Below are 21373 nucleotides of genomic sequence, written 5' to 3' on the forward strand. Positions count from 1 at the left end.
AAAGAGGAAATCATGCTGTGTATCTCCAAAGTGAACTTGAGAAAACAAACATGAGGGAATACTTACCATGGAAATCACCATTCTCCACAGATCCATATTTCCTAGAAAATGTTGCAAGGTGGAAATGAGTTTAATTGTAAAGGTCTTGGCAATGCAGAGCTATTATAATCAACTCATGCGAATAAAAAAGTGACATCCATTTCAAGCCCCCCAAAGGAAGCCTTCTGAGAGCCATGGGTCAAGGCATGCAAGAGGAAATGGGCTCAAAGGAAACACTATCTCACTGTGAACGGGGTTCCTGAATATAACGGAGTCCAGGAAGAGTAATAGGCTGGTGGCATGCTGTGGGGTAGCCTGGGTATGCAGGGTGCTCTGCTAGGGCTGCTCAAAGATTCAGAAGCAGGAACATGAGCAAAGTAGATTCTTGGTGTGATTGAGGTTATGGGTGAGGTGAAGGTATTTGGGTGATTTTTTCATGGGGAAAGTAAGATTTTGAGTGTTCAAAACATGGGCACCTGGCTTGTGAGGCAAGGGAAGATTATTTCAGCCTTATTTGGAGGGGTGGACAGCAGAGCTAGACTGGATAGGTATATGCTGCAGACTACTACCGATCACAATGGCAACAGGATACTTGTTAAAATGAACAATGCTGGTCAAATGGAAAAAGTAACGTGCACATGGTAAAATCAAAACTACACTGAAAGGAGTAAAAAGTTCCTCTTTGCCACTGTTCTCACAGTCCCTTTCTCCCCTTCTCTCTCTGCCTGTGTACAATCTTCAAAACATACTATTTACATATAGATGTTCCATTTTTGCCCCTTCTAAGTGGGATCATCAATCACAGCACACCTTGCATTTCTTTCCTCAGCAAGGTCTCTTACTACTCTTCCATCTCAGGATAACTTCCTTTAATTCATTCTTTTCCGTGATAGCTCAGTGTTCCATTGCACAAATGTGCCAAAATTCCTTTATGCACTCCCCTATTGAGAGGCCAAGGAGGCTAGTTTCCATCTTTTGCCATTACAGAAAACGCTGGGAAGCAAATCCTAGTAGCAAAGGCATGGTGGCTCTTTGTCGGCTGTCTGTCCCCAGCTTTGAAGTTGCCCTCAAAAGACTTTTCCAGCCTGTCTTCCCTACAGCTATGGGGCCCTTCATGCAATGGCAACCCCTAAAACACTTAAATCCTTTAATACCCCTCCTCAGATCCTGCCTGGGGCATTGCTGTTCTTCTCTAAATGTTGAATTTTGATGGAGTAGAGTGAGCAAGAGTTCTGAGTTTAATGGTGGATTCAGGCTGTGCGTGAGTCACTTCTTAGGCCTGTGGCAAACAAACAACAGGTTTTTTGGTACCTGGGCTTGGCCCAGGTCTTCAAGCGTCTTAGGTGTTCCTTTTCTCCCGCCACGCAAGACTTCCTTTTGTTTTTACCCTGAAAACCCTTGAGTTTGTTTAAACTGGGCTTGAATTTAGAGTTATGCTTTGCCAGCTCTACTTAAAAGGAAGGGGGAGGGGGAGGCCAACATCAACAAACATTGATCAAGCTGCTATTATGGACAGGACTGAAAAAACAAAGAGGGATGAGACTTGGCTCCTGCCTTCAAGGGTATATACAGAAAAAGACAACTAACAAGCGTATGCTAAGTGCTAAATGAATGGGACTGACAGTAAAAGCTGTGGAAGTTGAGAGCAGGGAGCGAAAACTAGTTCCATAGAGTGAGTTTATACAGCAAAGTATGCCACACACATTTAACTAATCCCCAGAGCATCCCTGTGTCTTCATAGCCTGACTATAAAATATGGAGAGGCCTCTGGGGGATACCAGGAGAATTAACCACTAACTGTAAAACACCTGTGTAAAGACACTGGGTTGCCTAAGTACATTAAGACCCTCTGTATATTAATAATGGATATAATGATCATTTGAAGCTTATAAGTAAAGAGCCTCTACACCAAACCACCTGTCCTGTTTGGCCTTTTTTTTCTCTAATAAAATGCAACTCCTCCTTTAACATGCAATAAAAATCTGTGTCTATGCTTTTTTTTAAAAGGCAACTTAAAAAATCAGTTTCTCCCTTAGAAAAACATTATGCTAAGTGAAAGAAGCCAGACACAAAGGGACAAATGTCTGATTCCACTTATATGAGGTGCCTAGAATGCACAAATTCATGGAGACAGAAAGTAGCATAGTGGTGATCAGGGCCCTAGGGGAGAGTGGAATGGGGAATTACTGTTTAATGACCGTAGTTTCTGTTTGGGATGATGAAAAAGTTCTGGAAATAGACTGTGGTGATGGTTGAACAACATTTGGAATGTATTTAATGCCGTTGAATTTTATGCTTAAAAATGGCTAAAATTGTAAATTTTACTTTACATGCATTTTACTGCAATAAAAAAATTTTTTTAAGGTAACAACCCTCGGGCTAGGTGTCAGGACACAAGACTGATGATGGAGGCCACCTTCTTCTTGGCAGCAAAGGGGGCATGTAGAGAGGGGAGCTTGGTTAACACCATGGGAAATGCAGGCCCAGTGTGTCCAAGACTTCTGAAAGAGAAACCGAAAGTGAAATGTTTTAATGTAAAATTTCCTGGTTTTTAATTTTGGCAATTGAGAAATGTTCTAATTTTTAAAAATCTGCCCTTTTCATGCAATATTTTGCCCAGCATATCGGAAAAGTAGGAAGGAGAATGTGGCTTGTAATCTATTTCTCAACCCCGGCTAGGTTCTTCTAGAGGAAAAGACCACAAAACCAGAGTGCTTTGTATTGAGTGGCATTCTCCTCCACCCACCAAGTCAACTGGGAGTGTGAACCGAGCACATCTTCCTCTAATTGCCTGGTGAACAACTAAATCATTTAAATGCGTCTAGAAACAAAAGCAGAGGGAAGCACGTACACCAGGGAAAATAAATCCTAAGGATTTATGGCTCCGCATAACTCTCCCCCCCTCCTCCAAAAAAGCACCCTACAAAATACATCAGCCAAACAATGAAATGTAGCCTTCTTGAGGACATCTTCTAAACTCACTTCTATTTATGCACAGGCAGAAGCCAGCTGATCAGAATATAGCGGCTTTATCTGAATGGGAAAGGAACAAAGGGACACATATGCAATACAAACTCTTCTTTTTGGATCCCTCCTCCCCCTTCTCCACCCTTTGCAAGCGTATAAACACACACGCACACGTGCGCACGCGTGCACATGCACACAAACGGTCCAGACACAGGAAGTTTGAAGCCTGATCCATGTGTGGAAAACAGCAATGTGGGAATTCAGGAAACAACCACCACGACTGCGCTCCAAGGCCAAGACCTGCTCCAGCATCTGGGAGCAAAGTTGCTCCTGGGATACTTGTGGGCCCCAGCATTCTGGAAGTAAATCGGCTGTAGAAAAATAAAGTTGCCTGCAAGACTATTCCCCAAGCACTTCCTAGGGTCCTGTTTGAGTAACCCGGTTTCGCCTCTTTATGATTTATGCAGGGCTTCACTTCAGCTTAACTAAATACCATATCTCCTTCAGCAGCTTGAGTTTCTGGAAAGGCCCTGGCTGTCCATACTTCTCAGTAGGTTTTGTTTGCAAAGCGCTAAGTTAGCTGGAGCAAGAGGGAGATGGCAAGACCTAGGAACACATATCGAAGTCTGCACTCCAAAAGGTAGGTGGTGGGATGAGAGAAAAAATATGATTATTCAATGATAAAAAACAAATCAGTGAAAGCAAGTCAGAGGGAAATCAAATTCCTGAGCCAGTAAGCTCTTCAACTGTATAGAGTTTGCAGGATTTAGAGGAAGTCCGTCCTCTGACATTACCCTTTGCAAATAAACTCTTGATTGATTCGGCTCTCTGTCTGTTTCTGTAGTTGCCAGAGAGTCTGAGAGCTGTTACCCCAGTTGGAGGAGAAGAAGCCTGGAACAAGAGTGGAGATTTATCTTCCCTGGCACACTGCCCCACTTCAGGAACTATAGGAAGAAGGTAGGTCAACGCCATTCCGTGTGATTTAAGGCAGGCCCACCCTGCCCTCCCCAATCAGCCTTCCTTCTCAGTCTGCCATGGTCCTGTGAGATTCACACAGGAAAGACCCTTGTTAAAGTGCAAATATGTAACCAGGGAAGGGTTAAATATTAAGCCGTCTTTGGTGTGCTCTGATGGAAAGGGTATAGACTTTTTGGAGTCACTAGAGCCTGGATTCCGGTCGCAGCTCTGGTGCTTACCAATGAGGTAAATAGCTTAACCACTCTGGGCCATGGTTCCCTCATGTGTAAACAGGGGATAATAATTCTTCCCCCACGAGGAGTTGCTGTGAGAATTAAATGAAATAACACATTTAGGGTTATCTATCATGATGCCTGGCATTTGTAGCTAGTTAACACAGTTTATTTCCTCATGCCCCTCCATTCAATTTTAGGGAATCCCAGGGGGTAGGACAACAGGTTTGCTTAGTGGCCTGCAGGATTTAAGGCCCTCATAATCTCTCTTCTCTAGGAGCCCTGCTCAGAAGTGCAGTGTGGTACTAAGTATATGGGCTGTAACACCAAAGGGACCTAGTGTCATCGTCTTTGTTCTGTTGCTCACTAGCTGTGTGACTTTGGGTACGTTTGGAGCCTGTTTCCTCATTTGTAAAGTAAGAGTAATAATAGCACCTATTTCAAAAGGTGGTGGTAAAGATCAAATATATAAATATTAATTGATATTGTTCATTACAATGGTTTATACAATGTGCTGACTAGTTTACTTTTTACACCAAGCAGTTTCTAATCTAAACCAGTGGATGGTTTTAGCAAGCGTGTTGAAAATCCTTAAACAATCACAGCTATGTGTTCCTGGCTTCCTGGTCTCAGCTAACTTGGGGGTGATGCTGGAGCAGCTATGGACATCTCAGTTCCAGGCTGTGGGACCTCCTCCCCCAAGATTTTCAGCATTTGGGCAGGATGTGAGCAAAAAGGAACTCCTGGGAGGGCCTGCAAGAGATCCAGGGATAATTGAACATTCTCACTGTGGAGTGTGGGCCTGGGACCCTCAGGCCTCCAGCTCTTTAGATCCTGCATTTTTTCCCTGTGCTAGAACTCTTCTTGTACATGTTATCCTTCCTGCCAAGGACACTATACGCACCTCCCTCCACTCTACTCTCTTCCCATCCTTCCCTTTGCTCACTGAATCTTATTCATCAGGCTTCAACTCAAATATCACTTCTTTAGGGAAATATTCCCTGAGCAGTCACCTCTATCCCTGTCTCCTATTTATCTTTAGATTTTATTTTAGTTTTTTTTTAAATTTCTTTGACAGAGAGGGACACAGTGAGAGAGGGAACACAAGCAGGGGGAGTGGGAAAGGGAGAAGCAGGCTTCCCCCCGAGCCAGGAGCCTGACATGGGGCTCGAGCCCAGAACCCTGGGATCATGACCTGAGCTGAAGGCAGACGGTTAACCACTGAGCCACCCAGGCGCCCCTTCTGTTTATCTTTAAACATTAGTGTGAATTAGGTATTCCCCGTGATAAACTGTATCAGAAGTGGTTTAAACATAAAAAAAGATATTTAAATTATTCAATAGGTGAACTCTTTAACTTTGTCGCCCAATTTAGAAAATTACTGGTCCAGAAAGAAGCTTCAGGCTTATTCTGTAGTTTTGTGTGCACCCTGGTGCTCTCTTGCCTACCCCTTTAGTGATGGTCATGGCCTGGCCCGAGTTAGTTGTTTTTTAGTATTCCTGCTCTAGGTGGGGACATTGAAGTAGATGATGTTTGGGGTTCCTTGCAAGTCTCCACTGATGACAGTGTTCAGAGTGCTGACAGGTTTTCTGAATGCTGGAGTGAGAAGCTTTTTCAGAAGTGCCATCCAGATTTTCCTTCCTCCCAGTGCCTTGATCTAGGTGTATAATGGGGAGTTTTGAAGAGCGCTGTGGAAATGTGGATGTGAACAGTTTCAGCAGAATGTGGTATGTGTATTTGGTGTCTAGCAAGTGAATGCTTCAAGATCAGAAGAAAGGCATGGCATGAGTGCTGGAGAGTAGCTGAATTAGAAAGGCATCAGTGACTTCGATGGCAAGAAGATGGTTCCAGATGACTTTATGGATGGTGTGACTTCCTATGCCCATCACAACCATAAACCAGGAATAGATTTTTACCAAAAGGCAGCCTAGTACAGTGGAAGAAACAAAGAGATTTTCATTCGGATAGAACTGGGTTAAGATCCCCACATTCAGTTGCTTATGTGACCTTAGATAAATGACAACCTCTGAAGTCTCAATTTTATAATCTGTTGGCTGTGTATTAGGATCCACTCTGTCTTCACCACTGTTCTAAGCACTTGGGATGCATTGGAAAACAAAACAGGCAAATGCCTACCCTTATGAAGATTGCATTTTTCAGGGATGTGGGAATGGTGGGTAGACCTTTAAATCTGTGAAGATTTAGAATGTTGTCTACACAGTCCTGGAATATTGTGAGTACTCAATAAATAGTAGCTATCATTATTATTATTATTATTAAATAAAGCAATCACCATCTGTGAAACCAGGTAATTTCTAAACAAGCTTAAATTGCTATACAAAGGATTGTCAAAAAGAAACAAAAAAACTCAGGTGAAGCCAAGTAATTTCTATCTAAGAGACAATAGATGGCTTGAACAAAGTACTTGAGGTTCTTGCAATATGGTAATAGCAGGAGGCTTGTGTGAGTTTTTCTGTCCTAAGTGGTAATGTTCTTCTACTATCACTTTCTCAGCAGCAGTTCCATTTGTGGCAAAATTTAGCCCAGGGTGGCCCTAAGCGGTAGGTTGAACCTCCATTTGGATAAACTTTCCTCTGTTACCTCCAGGCAATCAAAGAGCATAAATCTGGGATCATAACATTATCCTATGAGCTCTCCAGTCATACTCCTACCCAGGTGACATTAACCAAGCCAAAAAGTTTGGTGTTCCAGCCTTCCAGTCCCATAGTCTCCTTTCTAGAAGCATAATGTCAGAAGGGAGAAAAGAAGGGAATACTGCTCATAGGTTTTCATGGTTCATAGTTCCTAGCTTGATAAAAAAAAAATGCAGTTTTTACCTTATTATAGAACAAGAGAACCACGACTTACATTTCACAGTTTATGTAGTTCATTTCAGGAGGTGTCATGTTTCGTGTGCTATCACATTTCTGCTCCCCTCCTGTGCTGGAGTGGGACAGGCATTGGGTCAGGGTGTTAGGGAAGCATGGTGCATCTAGGACTTCCTCCTCCTTACCCTGGGCTTCAGGTCTGATCCTAGTTCCTCTTTCTATCAGATTACTTATCACATTGTTTTGTAGCTATTTATTCTCTGGATTCCCAACTACACTTTAAGTTCTCTTGAGGTCATGGACAGTGTCTTAATTCGCTGCTGTATCCCCAACATCTAGCATTTATAACCCTTTTCAATTCTCCCATCCTACTTTGTGTTTAAATCCAAGACCAAAGCTATTTTTCTCAGTATCTGTGACCAGCCGAGCAGGTAGTCATTGCTCTAGTGTATCCCTCTGCGCCAGGTGAAAACCCTGGAAAAGCCAATCTCTGCGGCTTTACCAGGTTACCCTCGACATTTTAAAAATACATCTCCCCATTTCCTTGGAATGCAGACTCTGGCTTCAGAACTGTTTCCATTTAAAAGCCTTTAAAGGGGCGCCTGGGTGGCTCAGTGAGTGGAGCCTCGGACTTGGTTTCAGGTCCGGTCATGATCTTAGGGTCCTGACACCCAGACCCACATCAGTCTCCGTGCTTCCTGGACAGTCTACTTGAGATTCTCTCTTTCCCTCTCCCCCAGCCCCCCCACCAAGCTCTTGTGCATGTGTGTATACACAGGCTCTCTTATTCTCTCCCTAACATAAATAAATAAATCTCTAAGAGCCTTTTCAATTCCCAGCCTTCAGAAAGCCTTACATTTCTGCACAACTATATCATCCTCACCTTCTTTGTTCATTTCTGTCCTAACCGCTCTAGCTCCCAAGTGGGTCACCTCTCCCAGGGATGTACTTCTTGGCCAGCCATTTCCCACCTTGATGTTTTCTCGCTAAGAACACAAGCAGTTGTGTAAACATGAGCATTGCATTTGGAATCTTGAGAGATTTGAGCGTGGCTCTGTTGCTTGAAGCTGTGCGAAATTGGACAGGGAGCTCAACTCTTCTGAGCCTCTGTTTCATTACCTTGTAAAACTTGGGAAAATAATCTCTGTCCCATTTTAGGATCACACTGGCCTGTGAGCTTCAGATCAAACAATGGTTGTGAAAACACCTTGGAAACTGAAATACACGGTTATTTTTAGGACACCTGTGGTAAGTACTGTTCCCACCCACACTAACCCTTCCTCCTCCCAATTAGGCGCTGAGCATTTATTCAGTCTCGAACACTCTAGCCCGGGGCAATAGCTGGGTGGGGGAAAGCATTGTTCTTCCTATCTTCCTGACAAGTTGATCTCAGCTTAAGACTTGTTGCCCTCAGGTCTTTTCAGTCAGCATTTGCGGGGGCGGAGGGGGGGGGGCTCCCTTGGTTTCTCAAAAGCGTATTTGTCAGGTGTGCTTTAGATACTCCGAAGTTTCTACCTTCTGGCCTGCTTTGTGCTCCCTAGTGGAAAGTGGTTCCTGTGGGGGATGGGGAAAGGGAACATTTCTAACCTCTTCCTCTCTTGCACCAGAACTCCCAGTGTCCCCAGACTCCAATTTTTCAGGCATAATTTCTTTACATCCATCAGGGTGTACCCGGTAAGGTATTTTAGACTGATCCCAGGCAGGTAAGTTACAGTTTGCAGAAATTTTACTTATTCCCAAAGTGCAATCTCAGCTGCTTGGTAATTAACAAAGCCCAGGACTTCCCCCTGCCTTTGTGGTCAAAAAACAGCCTCAGCATTTGCCTCTCCTTGACCCCAGCTTCCAGACTGCCTTTGGGTCTGTTCTGAAAGCTCCTGGGGGAGTTCCCCAGCTTTAATTTGGCCAGATGCTCAGTGTCCTGCTCAAATCACACTCACCAGTTTTTTTTTTCCATTTTGAATAGCTTTTGCACAGACCCTTAGATTCACCCAAACCTGCTCCCCTCCTCCAGCTAGCACTCTGTGCACAGAGTACTTGCTCTATTTGCTGGCAAAGGATCCCTGATTAGAGTGTCTTGGTTTTAGTCTGTCCCTCATTCAAAAATCCTCTTCATATTTACTGGAGAGGGTTTCCATTGCCGATATTTCCACTGCTGATTCTTCAGTTAATCTTACTATAAGAAAATAATTTTTCAAGTTGAAATCTAATGGAAATTTACACATATGCCATCTTTTAGAGCAAAGGTGCACAAGCTGCTGCTACAATTTTTTTTTAAAAACATACTTAAAGGGTCGTTAAAAGAAACTAAGGAGAGGGGCGCCTGACTGGCTCAGTGGGTTAAGCCTCTGCCTTCGGCTCAGGTTATGATCCCAGGGTCCTGGGATCGAGCCCCGCATCGGTTTCTCTGCTCAGCGGAGAGCCTGCTTCCTCCTCTCTCTCTGACTGCCTCTCTGCCTACTTGCGATCTCTCTCTGTCAAATAAATAAATAAAAATCTTAAAAAAAAAAAAAAAAGAAAGAAACTAAGGAGAATGTGCCACCGAGACTCTGGGATTGCAGCTTGTAAAGCCTAAAACATTTACAATCAGGCCCTTTATAGAAAATGTTTGCTGACTCCCAGAGCTTCTCTTGACATCCAAAAACAATGCCGAGGAGTTTGACCGTATCACCTTCTCTCCCAAGGTTACAGGAGCTTTCTGACTTATTTATTGCCACATTTTATCATCTCATCTATCTCTTCCATTCAATTTCGAGTCTAGCCATGAAGAGTTTAAAGGGTTTCTGTTCTACCTTCTGAACTCACATTTCTTTTCTTTCACAAGGAATGAACTAACTTCCTTTGGTGAGATTGGTTTCTTGCTTGCCCCTCCTGCCTCTCCTTAATGTTCCTTTGGCTTTGGTGGACACTTTGGAAAGTGAGAGCTTCTTGCTCATTTTCACAGAGTCTTAAGAAAAATGCCGAGGTAATTTGAAGACGGAGCAGATGTTAAATAGGCAGACATTTTTCTGGAGGCCTAAAACCATGGAGACACTTAAAATCCCCCTGCAAATGAAGACTAACTCTGTTTCACCCACAAGGTGATTTATTTCCGTAGCTCTTTGGAAGAAGGCAGGATCAGTTTACTAGGGCTCAGCTTACTCAGCAGAAGGGCTAATCTCCTCTGTTAAAATGTATTTTCTGCTGAATTTAATCTACAGTCCTTGGTTTTCCTTGTGAACTACCTTCATAGTTAGAGGGTGGGCCACACCTAAAGAATGTTGCCAAACTCAAACAAAGAACATCAGCAGCTAGTCCTAAAACAAATACTTACTGAAAAACTATTACATACCTACCAGGTGACTGGTGCCATGTGGGGTACAAAGAAGTCTAAACTTGGTATTCAGCCTCCAAAACCTCCAGTGTAGCCAGAGAGACAAAATGCTAAAATAAGAATGCGAGGGGTTCTCTGACATGACTCAGATGAGTGAATAGCCTCAATTTTAAATGGCCTCTCCTTAATTGTCCCAGACCACACATATATTTGCCAAATTGTCATTTGATTCTGAATATATGGTTGCTGTGACCATGCTCATTGTAATAGAGAAGAGAGAGGAGAGAGCAGAATGAACTTTGATTGGCAAAGGAGGTACACAGTTATGTGTTAAATGAAGAGTCAATGTAGGTAGAGAAGTTAGTGGACGGTATTCCAAGGTCATGGAATAATAGCATTAGCAAGGGTTTGCAATCTGAAAATCTCTGGTTTGTTTTCAGTACAAGTGAGTAAACAGTCTGTGTAGAGGCTAGGAAAGGTTTAGTTCAGCTATGTGAGGTAGGACCAGAGTTTTGAGGAACTTGAATGCGAACTAGAACAATTGGAAATTGTTCTTTTGGAGGTTTGGGGGACTGATAAAAGTGGTGTTTTATGAACAGTAATCTTGTGGTGTACAGAATGGTTTGGAGGGTGTACCACTGGAGGCCAGGAAGACTTTACAAAGCATTAAGAACAAAGAAAGCCAAGAATGTACAACCTCATATTTATTCTATCCAGTTCTTCTTGATGCATAAATGCTATGTAGTGAGGGAAGCAAGACTGACAGGCCCCACGTTGGACTTTCTAGGGTCTCTTATCACTCTCCAAAGAATACCTTAACCACTGCATATGTCACACTTCACAACCAAAGTCCACACACCTATCCTAGGTCAAGAGCAGATAGAGAGCTGGGAGAGCTAAGGCCAGCTTGTGATCAAGACCATGAAAGCACTTCAAGGATACCTGGAAGTTTCTACCCCTTTAAAAATGTCTCACGCACCTGCTGTTGAAGATTCAGAAACCAAAGACTTATTATAACCTCACAGAACAATGAGGAAACATGTTCACTGATGACTTCAAAATCAATGCCACCTGCCACATCTCTTATACGATCAATGTATCAAACTGCCTCCTGAAATCCCCTGAATGCTACATAGGCATCTTAAAATGAACATGTATGAAACCAAACATATCTTCTGCCTCCATCTCTACCCATCATTTTTATCTGCCTCTTCCTTTATCCCTCATCTCCGTGAGTGATACCACTATCTACCTCATTGCCTAGTTAACCAGGCCAGAATCACAGGAGAGGTACAAAATTCAAAAAAATATGAAAGGGTACAGGACTCCTGTCCCAAAGGATTGATCCACTGCATACCAGTCCATCACTAGAGCTATATTTCTTTTGGTTTTGAGAGCTTTTCGATCTGTAAGGTAGGCCCCTTTAAGAATAATACACTTCTGTGAGGGGTCACACCTCAAGCTGACCCCTTGCTAACAGTTATTACCTTAGTAGGCAAAATTACCACAACGAAAGCAAGAAGGTGGCAAGGACACAAGTCAGGGCACCTTACTGGGAGTAGGCAGGGGGGAGAAGCTGGAACATTACGGAAAATGGGGTCTCTATGCATGAATAACGGAGTAAAATAAAGACAAATACTGTCTACTTCATCAAATTGCCAAGGGCTTACCATGGGGGCACCAGGGTTCAAGAGGTAAGGCCTGGACTCTGTTACTGAGGTTGACATTTAATTGGCCTTAGATATGCACTCTCCCCTCCCCACACCATAAACTCTGAGGTGAAGTCCTCATATAGACACATAAAATGAACTGTGTATTTTATTAAATTTTAGGAATGAAACAGTGCCACATTGTGGTCCCTGCATAGTGTTTCTTAAAATGTGTGAAGAGCTCCTCATTTTAAAGCATGAGAAATGTCATTGGGAAGATGGATACAGCAGGAAAGATATAGGCAGGAAACAAAATGAAAGGTATCCTAGAACCTTCCCTACTCTTCTCTCATGGCCACCCCAAGGAGAGGGAGTTGTGTGAGTAACTGTGTCCCTTGATAAATGGAATACTCTGAAATGTCGGGAGAAACCCGATCTTTAGAGTACATAAGTACTCCACATACATGAGCAAATAAAACAAAAAACACATGTTTGCCAGGTTACAGGTTAGGGAAAGGCATCTTTGGGGCCCTGAAAATAGCCTAATCCTTCACAGAAACCTGAAATCTGCTTTTATTTATTTTCTTAAAGATTTTTCATTTATTTATTTGACAGGCAGAGATCACAAGCAGGCAGAAAGGCAGGCAGAGAGAGAAGGAGAAGCAGGCTCCCTGCTGAGCAGAGAGCCCGATGCAAGGCTCAATCCCAGGACCCTGGGATCATGACCTGAGCCGAAGGCAGAGGCTTTAACCTACTGATCAACACAGGTGCCCCTGAAGTCTGCTTTTAAAGAAAGAGTAGAACCCATCTTATTTTTGTATTTCCCTGGTGCCTAGCAGAGTGACTGGCACATGGTTCTTCTTCAGTAAATGTCTCAATGATGGCCAAATAACAGTGTGTATTAGTTTCCTAGGGCTGTCATAACAAAGTGCCACAAACTGAATGGCTTAGAAGAACAGAAATTTATTCTCTCACAGTTCTGGGGGCCAGAAGTCCAAAATCAAGTTGTTGACAGGGCCCTGCTCCCCCTGAAGGTGTGAGGGGAACCCCAGTCATCACTTGACTTCTGGCAGCATAATGACTCCAATCTCTGCCTCCGTCTTCTCATGACCGTCTTTCTTTCATGTGTCTCTATATCTCCACATAGTGGTTTCCTCTCTATGTGTCTGTCCCTTTTCCTCCTATAAGAATACCATTCTGGGGCACCTGGGTGGCTCAGTCAGTAAAACGTCCAACTCTTGATTTCAGGTGAGGTCATGATCTCAGGGTTGTGAGATGGAGCCTCATGTGGGGCTCTGAGCTCAGTGTGGAGTCTGCTTGTCTCTCTCCTTCTACTCCTACCCCCACTGGCTCCTTCTCTCAAATACATAAATAAAATAAAATCTTCAAGAACATAGGTCATATTGGATTAGGGTACACCCTAATGACCTTATCTTAACTTGATTACATCTGCAAAGACCCTATTTCTTTCTTTTTTCTTTTTCTTGTTTTTCTTTTAAAGATTTTTTTTTATTTATTTAAGTAATCTCTACACCCAATATGGAACTGGAACTCACAACCCCGAGATCAAGAGTCACATATGAGCCAGCCAGGTATCCCTGCAAAGACCCTATTTCTGATGGTGACATTCACAAGTACTGTAGGCTGGGATTTCAACATGTCTTTTTGGGGTCAGGGTTCAACTCACAACAGGGCCCAAATGAGCTCAGGTTCCTAATAGCATTTCCTGGTTATTAAGTTTGGAGAACATAATCTTTCTCCAAACCTAGCTCTAGGTTTGATCTCCATCATGATCAAGCTCTCATTCTCTCTCCCAAACATTCTTTTTCGGGGGAAATATATGTATAATTTTTTTTGAATGGCCATGCTTTTAATATCTTAATTTACTTGGAGAAATGGTATGCCCATCCCCATGGTGTTAGGTTTGCTTACTTTCTTTTTTAAAGTGCTCTTTGTTCAAATTCTTTCAGTGTTACAATATGTTTATTTTCTTAGTTTGCAAACATTGGAGGTGGGGAAAGGAGGGTTCTTGAGGAAGCAGGAAGGACTGAGATACTAATGAAGCAAATGGAAAATGTTTCAGTCCTACCCTTAGCTGTAGAGGACTTCATTGGCCCAACTGAAAAAGCTTGGATAAAAAATATCACTGTTGTTGAATGGACTGTGGTATGTCAGACAATATCCTTATACCTGGGAAATGTACGCTAAAGCATTAGGGGCAAAAGGTCATAATGCATACAACTTACCTTCAAATGATTCAGGAATATAGTGTGGACAGATAGATAAAAGAAAATAGGGTAAAAAACCAATAATATGTGAATCTGTGTAAATGGTGTAGAGATGTTCTTTTATTCTTGCAACTTGTCTAAGTTAGAAATTTTTTTAAAAGATTTTATTTATTTATTTGAGAGAGAGTATGTGTGAGAGAGAGAGCACAGGAGCAGTGGGGAGAGGTAGGAGGAGAGGGAGAAGCAGACTCCCTGCTGAGCAGGGAACCCAAAGTGGGAGGTGAGGCTTAATCCCAGCCAACATGGTACAACATGGTACAATCCCAGATACAACACGGTACATCCCAGAACCCCAGGATCATGACCTGAGCCAAAGGCAGGTGCTTTACTGACTGAGCCACCCGGGCACCCCGATTAGAAATTATTACCAAATAAAAAGCAATTTAAAAATGCATGGAACATTAATTGGGGAACTGGATGTCTTCCCTTTGTTAAAATATTTGCATTTTATGCTAAATAAACAAATAACATATTTTAGCATTATTATTCAAATATGCTAACATTTATTGAGTGCCTACTGTGTGCTAGGGATAGTTACACATGTTTTCTTATTTCTTAATTCCCCAAACACTTTGCTATTTATTACTAATCCTCTTTCATGGATGAAGAAGCCAAGGTCCACAGAGGCTCAGTGTTTAACTTAAAATCATGGGACAATTATGCAACAGAGCTAGGATATGAACTCAGCTCCTCTGGCCCCAGGTCTAGTGCTTTTTACACTACACCATAACTACCTCCAACTACAAATGGCCCATTTCAACTTTTCTGAACATAGAAATCTTTATTTTCAGCCTGACTTTCTATTCCAGTGGTCAGGAGGTCAGTTGGAGGGTTTTCTCCCTTCTCTGGCTCCACAGGGATTATAGCCTTGGACCCTGAGGAGCCAAAAAGGGAGGACCAGCCTAAAGAAACAATGTTTCTGTCCTTGTTTGATAAATGGAATTAGCATTCCCACACGAACAGGAAATGTTGAATTGTTAATAGCCTCCCTTGGGTTTATTATATACAGTATATCTACATGCCTTAGCTATACCCAGGAGGTATTCAAGATAAGCAGTCCCATCTGAAAGTGATGTTGTCCTGTTTTTTGTCAGTCTGTCTACTGACAAGAGTAGAGATTAAGCATACTGCTCAATTTTATAATATTACAACATAGCACAAACATATAAATTTAGTTACATGTTAATCGAAACATTTTTTATGATAGATTGGACATAAACCATCCAGCGTATTTATTGCATGTCTATAATGTACATAGCATTGGGCTAAGTACAGTGGGGGGTGTAAGGTAGATGAAGATTATGTCCCCAGGTCCTAAAAGCTAATTAGGAAAATGAGACATAAGAGCAGAGAATTTTAACCAATACAAGGAGATAGGGGCCAAACGTGGTAGAGGTGCCCAGGCGGTAGATAATCACTGTGGTCTGGATTCCTTAGGGAATGTCCCTTCTTGGATGGACTGGACCTTGAAGGATGAGTGAGATTTGGATAGGCAGAGAAGAGGTGTTCAGCAGATGGTCACGGAGGTGGGAAGGCATAGGTTTCATGAGTTTGAATTGAGTCAGATTATGAGGAGCCTTGATGTTGGTCAGTGCAGGCTGATTAAAGATTTTGAGCCAGTAAATTACATAATTAAAACAGTGTTGGTAGAAGTCCTGGCAGTAGTGAGTGGAATGGAATAAACATTGCTTCATACACAACCTTGGACGCACTTTAAAATCAACTGGAGGCTTTAGAAAACTACTGATACCATGGTCCTAACCCAGAGATTCTGACTTAATGGTGTGAGATGTAGCCTGGGCCTCAGGATTTTAAAAAGATCCCCAAGTATTACTAATATGCAGAAAAGCTTGAGAACCTCTGCGATAGAGGAAGGAGAGCTGTTAGTATGAGATACCTAGCATGAGAGATACCTAGCATGCCGAGGAGGCAATTATGATGCGAGCTTTAAACCGTGAGTCCTGGGACTGCTGGAGTGGGTGGCAAAGGGAATAGAGAGGAAGGTTTGGATATGTGTGACATGTCACAAGAACTGACTGAGCCTCTGGATAGGCTTAAGACAGAGAATGAGAGGGAAGATTTATAGATGCCTGCATGATTTCAGGGTTCAATGTCTTATTATTAATCGGAGGCAAAACCAGAGCTGGAGACCATCAGTAGAAATCATCGTCATGGCTGATAGTTGAAATCCTGAGACTGCGTGGTATCACCTAGGGAAAAGAATATAATAAGAAGAGAAGAAGGTTGAAGAGAAGGCCGACTTACTATGTTTTTGTTGTTTTTACCAATCAGGAGGTCCTATGCATGTTGATTAGCAAAGAAGATCAAGGTAAAATATCTACCAGGAAGGGTGCCTGGGTGCCTCAGTCTGTTAAGCGTCTGCCTTCGGCTCAGGTCGTGACCCTGGAGTCTTGGGATCCAGCCCACTTCTCCCTCCAACCCTCCTCCATCTCGTGCTCCCTCTTTCTCTCTCAAGTAAATAAATAAAATCTTTAAAAAAATATCCACCAGAAGCAGGAAGAGAAGAGATCCCCAGCATTGCATAGACAGCCTAAGAAGTAGAAGTCAAGGTCCCTCTCCTTCGATAGATTATAATCCAGTTATGTAGACAAGTCGTGGTGCTGGCTGTAGTAGTCAGTAGAGCTGTCCATGCTAAAAGTGACAGTGCTAAAAGTGTTCATAGGAAAGTTAGGAAAGGTGAGTTTGGACAATGACTGGGTATAAGATTTGTGTTGAAGCTAGAGGGAAGGATGAGAAGATGAATTCAGAAATAGAGAAAAGCAGAGGTAGAGAGGATAAGTTTACCCCTCTGAAAAAGCAGGGCCCAGACCCCTATCTTCTCTGTCACATTCCCTGAACACTTCAGCCCAATGCTTACTCCTCTCCTCCATAGGACCCACCCTTAATATATGGCTTCTGTTGAGCCCAGCCTTGCCCTAAGTCAGCAGACAAGAAGATCAGTACCCTTAATTTGCCTTAGCCTAAGATGTCCCCGGTGGAACATTTTAAAAAATATTGCATGTCTGTGTAGATGGTTCTTTAAGTGAGTATGAATCAGGTGGTTAAAACTGGACAAAATCAGGTGATTTTAGTACATCTCAGAAAGATCTGAGAGTCTTTCCTCAGGGTTCATTCACTGAAGTGTTTAATGAATGAATGTGTTCTACATGTTCCGAACCGTGTATCAAGATGAGATGTGGGAGGGTGGCGCAGACAACTCTAACTTCACAGGACAAGCTTGACTGTGCCTCTCAGAAGAATTTCAAGTTGCCAACCTCTGGTGTAGGCACAACCTGAGACACTCCACAGGTTACTGAATCAGCTCATTATTTGTTTAGTGCCCTACCATTTGTTTGACATTATGTAGACACAGGCTCTATTGAATGAGGAGAGTGTGTTCCCTGGTAGGGTCATAACTGGGCCTTGGGATTGCAGTCCAAACAACCTGTCACACATTTCAGTCACACATCGCAGCAATATAATTCTGTTGCTTTGGAAATAGTTAAAAGCTAGTTTTACAATAAGAAGACAAGCTCTTGAAAACAGGGAGGGGTGGGGTTGGGGTGTGATTGACAGACTGTCATTAGTATTTGACAGATATCCATGATTGTTTTTTCTAACAGGAAAATGGTGATTGTTAAAAGCAGTTTTAGATCCCTGCTTCTATTTTTTTTTTTAAGAAGAAAGAAAGCCTCTTTCTTCAACTTTTCTGTGTAGTGTCAGTAAATGAACTGTTTCCTCTCAAATCATGCATATTGCCTTGCAGCCTTCAACTGCATAGTAATATATCACAAACATTTGGATGTGGGAAGGAGAATGGCCAGAAATAACCATTTAGGTCATGTGGGCTTGCAAATGCATCTGTTTACGCACATAGGGTCCCTACAGAAGACTGTTTTATTTCAGGGAATATTTTACCCTGATGACAAACTGTAAGTCAATGAGTCATTTTCATGGCCTGACATTTTGCTGTCAAAGTGCTTGAAAGAGAGTGCGTCACTTTTGTAGGCCGCTGTGTCCTGAAGCAACATTGCAGTCATCTTGTATGATACTCATAGTGTCATACAAGATATATTGGATGGTAGACTTTTGTAAGATGGGGTTAAAATGGAAACTTGCATTTTTCGACTTTATTTCCATTACCTTGTTACGGAATATGATACTGGTTGCAATAATGTGTAATTCAAGAACTACAGAACAAAACTGGTATATAATCTAGTCATAATACCTGTAATGTGACCGTGAAATATAGCCATCATTGCTTTCTCCTAGTTAAAGCCCTCCATTTTCATGTATCTCTAGATTTCCCCTGATACGCTCATGGTACTTTCTAAAAGAATTCCGGAAGTCACCAAGTTAAGTTCCAAGGGTCTGTTTTTTTGAACTCAGAAACAATTTTCCCATATAAACAATGTTATAAATTATGGGCATACTCCCAAATGAGTTCACCCAAGGCTACTTAACCCATCATAAGCTTGAAGTAAAGTAGTGTGTACATCATATACAATAGCATTTCTCTGAAACACAGAGTTCAGCTCCAACGTGGAAAACTCAAACAAATTTCCCTTTCCTTCAGGGAGTCCCCTCCAGTGCTGCTCCCTACCCCAACTCTGAATCCTTTATTAGACAGTGGTTCCGAGCCTGGTGTGGTATCTTTAGAGGCAGAAAAGAAGGAAGTCAAGAACTTTTAGGCTTTTGAGGTTGGAGCCACTCTTTCTTTTCCATCACCAGGTATTGGTCTACCTGCTGCCCTGATGACACGGAGTCTCTTTAAGTACTGTGTTTTGGGATTTTTACTGATAGTAGTGCTGGAAACCAGGATAGAAATGAGCAGATCTGTGCTACCACTTCTATTTATTCACTCACTCAACAATGCATTAATCAATTCCTATGTAGCAAGCACTGAGCCCTAAACCCTGGGGATATAAACATGAATGAGCCCTTGAGGTCCTCCCAATCTAGTGACAGGCACAAATAAACAAACCATAGCAATGCTGCCTGCTACTGCAGTGATAGAGTGCCATATTAGGTAGAGTGCTGGCACAAAAGAGGTAGTGTTCTGCTTGCCCTGAGGGGGTGGGGGTGCATTGGAGCCCACACCAAACGTTGCCTTGAAGGGTGAGATGTTCGTCAGGCAAATAAGGGATTCTGAAAATGCATTTTATTTTATTTTATTTTAAAGATTTTACTTATTTATTTGAGAGAGAGAGGGAGATAGTGAGAGACAGCATGAGTGGGGGCCGAGGAGAGGGAGAAGCAGGCTCCTCACTGAGCAAGGAGCCTGAAGCAGGGCTCCATCCCAGGACCCTGGGATCAGGACCTGAGCCGAAGGCAAATGCTCAACTGACTGAGCCACCCAGGCACCCCTGAAAAGACATTTTAGGCAAAGACAAGAAGTCATGAAATACTACATTTGGAAAAATAAAAGCAGTTTGGTATGGTTTGACCAGAGATATGAAATAGGGCAGTGTTAGGAGATGAGGGCAGGTAGGGACTTTAGGCTAAGAGCTTTGCATGTCAGTCTGAAGTCTGTATTTTTTCTCATAGTGGTTAATAGGGAGGATTGTGATTAGACTGACTGTTCGAGTGGCAGTATGGAAAATTGGTTGGAAAAATTGATTAGACTGACTGTTCGAGTGGCAGTATGGAAAAATGGGAGACTAAAGGGAGGTCGAGATCTTTTAAGAAAGAGGAGAAGGAGAGGGAGAAACATTTTTGTTTGGTTATATTTTTAATTTTAAATTAAACAATTAAATTGTGGTGAAATGCAGCTAATACAAAATTTACTATCTTAACCATTTTTAAGTATACAGTGCAGTGACATTAAGTACACTTACGTTGTTATACAACTGTCAACACCATCCATCTCCAGAAATTTTTCATCTGCCCAAACTGAAACTCGCTACCATTAGTAACTTCCCATTCTCCCCTCCCCCACAGCCCCTAGCCACCACCATTCTACTTTCTTTCTCTATGAATCTTACTACTCTAGGTACCTCATATAAATGCGATCATACAGTACTTGTCTTTTGGTGACTAGCTTCTGTAGTTATTTTATTTTTTAAAAAATTTTATTTATTTATTTGTTAGAGAGATTGAGATCACAAGTAGGCAGAGAGGCAGGCAGAGAGAGGGGAGGAAGCAGGCTCCCCGCCGAGCAGAGAGCCCGATGCGGGGCTTGATCCCAGGACCCTGAGATCATGACCTGAGCAGAAGGCAGAGGCTTAACCCACTGAGCCACCCAGGCATGTAGTTATTTTAATTTTTTAAAATAAAAGTCACTCGTGTTTGTGCTTTAAAAAAAATTCCAAATGATATCAAAATGTGCACAAGTGAAAAATAAAAGCATTGAATGGAGGGTACAGATTTTGTTAAAGAGATTTTTTAAGGCCCATTTGGGAACTGACATTTGCTGAGTGAATGCCATATGACACTGTGTTGAGTGCTTTACATATGTAATTTACTTTAGCTCTTAAGACATATGTGATTTTATTTACTCATCGGAGTCAATCATTTAATCATCTGTAGTCGCCAGCGAGAAGGGTATGACAAAAACTAGGAAAACAGTCAAGGTTAATGCCATGACTGAGATGTGGAAAAGAGCTTCCATGCCGGTGAGAAAACTGCAATATACTCCCGGAAGCAAGAAAACCCAACCTTCAACACTAAACAGAGCAGAGCAAGTCAAGGGGGAAGGTATATAGCCCAGGTGGGCCTGGAGTTCATAGGACCTTCCTCAGACACACTGACTTGTGAGTATGAAAGATTTGTCAGACATACTGCCTGGTGGGGATGGCTTTCTTGTTGAGCTTTCTCTGGGTTGGCTTGAGAACTTTGAGATAGGCTGCCAGAAACTTCTTCTTTTTTAAGATTTTATTTATTTATTTGACAGAGATAACAAGTAGGTGGAGAGGCAGGCAGAGGAGAGAGGAAGGAAGCAGGCTCCCCACTGAGCAGAGAGCCCGATGTGGGGCTCAATCCCAGGACCCTGGGATCATGACCTGAGCCGAAGGCAGAGACTTTAACTCACTGAGCCACCCAGGCGCCCCTGCCAGAAACTTCTGACACTGCCTTTATACTCTAGTGTAGATACAGTGGTTGT

The sequence above is a fragment of the Lontra canadensis genome, unplaced genomic scaffold (genome assembly GCF_010015895.1).
Source record: "Lontra canadensis isolate GAN:19392208 unplaced genomic scaffold, GSC_riverotter_1.0 scaffold96, whole genome shotgun sequence".
Classification (NCBI taxonomy): Eukaryota; Metazoa; Chordata; class Mammalia; order Carnivora; family Mustelidae; genus Lontra; species Lontra canadensis.